This window comes from Bison bison, unplaced genomic scaffold (assembly GCF_000754665.1).
Source record: "Bison bison bison isolate TAMUID 2011002044 unplaced genomic scaffold, Bison_UMD1.0 scf7180017864280, whole genome shotgun sequence".
Taxonomy (NCBI): domain Eukaryota; kingdom Metazoa; phylum Chordata; class Mammalia; order Artiodactyla; family Bovidae; genus Bison; species Bison bison.
In genome coordinates, this window is record NW_011494852.1 from 3,165,841 (window position 1) to 3,168,015 (window position 2,175).

Genomic DNA, 2,175 nt, shown 5'->3' on the forward strand with positions numbered 1-2,175 from the left:
AAGCATAATTACTTTACAATATTATGTTGGCTTCTGCCATACACAATGGCTCAGCTGTAAACATACACATTTCTCCTGACTCTTGAACCTTTCACAGTGTCCCACTCAATTCTATTCCTGTAAGTGGTCATAGAGTACCACTTTGAACTCCTTGTGTCAAGTTGTTTTTCAATAAAATTTTGATTTGGAATAATTTTTGATTTATAGAAGAATTGAAAATATTTGTCAAAACTGACGAGCAACTTCGGAGCATTACTTCTAACTTAACCTCACATATTATGGGGATTTCACCAAGTTGTCCATTAATGTGTCTTGGGTTTCAGAATTCAATCCACAACCTACACACACTGCATTAATTGTCATATGTCTCCAGTGTTCTCTGCTCTGTTGAGTCACTCATTCTCTCCTGGTAATAGCTTACATGTATGGATTCGGTGATGTGTTCTTGGTCTCCAAAGGAGAAGATTTGACTCCAGGACCAAAGACACAGTCCCAGTCACTCAAAGCTTTGTGCGGCAAAAATTTTTATTTAAAGTGACAGGACAGAGAAAGCTTCTGACGTGGATATAAGAAGGGGGTAGAAAGAGTACCCATACTCACTAGTTTAAGCATGGCATTACATACTTCTCAACTGGCTGCTGAGAACAGATAAATAGAATACCTCGAGGTGGTAAGAGTTTCACCAGACCCTTTCTGAAGGAATACATCCTGAGGTAACTTCAGCACAAGATTGGCCAGAGAGCATGGGTCCTGGGAGGGAGAATGGTTCCCTACAACTTCTCTGGGTGAGATATACTGTTGCTGTGTAATCAGGGGTACAAGTCTTGAGTAACAGGTTCCCAGACAAGATTTGTTACAATTATAATAATTAACATTGACTTTATAATCATTAACATAATCAAGAACATTTCCCTGTTCATAGGTTCTGGACATAAAGAACGGCCAGTTCTTGGGTGAGATACATTGTTGCACAAGGCTTAAGGAAAGCATGAGGGAGAGTGTTCACCTCCTCCTTAAAGGGCCCTGGACTGCCTAAGCTTTAAGGGTCTCTTATGGGTCTGTCATGGCCTTGGCCGTCCCAGGAGGACTGGCTAGGGATGGTAGAAGGACCTCAAAGCTGAATTTGTCTGCTGTTGTATAGCAGACAATGTAGAGTGGAGGAAGAAATAGCAGCTCTCTCTTGCCTGGAGAAACCCATGGACACAGGAGCCTCATGGGCTACAGTCCATGGGGTCACAAAGAGTGGGACACGACTGAAGCAACTGAGCATTGCAGAAAGTGGGGTTTAGACTTTGGGTTTTGAGGAAGACACCACAGAGGTGAAACACCCTTCCTGTCTCCTTACATCAGGGTACACGTGACAGCGGTGTGTCTTACCACTGAGTGTGTCAGCTTTGACTATTGATTAACACTGTGTTTGTTAGAACTTCACTGTTTTCCCCTTCTCCTCCCCTCTTCTTTTATTTGGAAATGAGTTACTATGTCAAGCCCATGCTCAGGGAGTGCAGGGCAGTATGTTCTCCATCCTTGAGGGGATAATCTGTCTGTATTATTAGGGATGTTTCAGTAAGGAATGATAGTCTCTTCACCCACATTATTTTAGCCTAGTTTTTCAGAAAAACATCTGTTTCTGCTTTATTGACTATGCCAAAGCCTTTGACTGTGTGGATCACAATAAACTGTGGAAAAATTCTGAAAGAGATGGGAATACAAGACCACCTGACCTGCCCTTGAGAAATTTGTATGCAGGTCAGGAAGCAACAGTTAGAACTGGACATGGAACAACAGACTGGTTCCAAATAGGAAAAGGAGTATGTCAAGGCTGTATATTGTCACCCTGCTTATTTAACTTATATGCAGAGTATATCATGAGAAAGACTGGGCTGGAAGAAGCACAAGCTGGAATAAAGATTGCTAGGAGAAATATCAGTAATGTCAGATATGTAGATGACACCACCCTTATGGCAGAAAGTGAAGAGGAACTAAAAAGCCTCTTGATAAAAGTGAAAGTGGAGAGTGAAAAAGTTGGCTTAAAGCTCAACATTCAGAAAACTGGTCCCATCACTTCATGGGAAATAGATGGGGAAACAGTGGAAACAGTGTCACACTTTATTTTTTGGGGCTCCAAAATCACTACAGATGGTGATTGCAGCCATGAAATTTAAAGATGCTTAC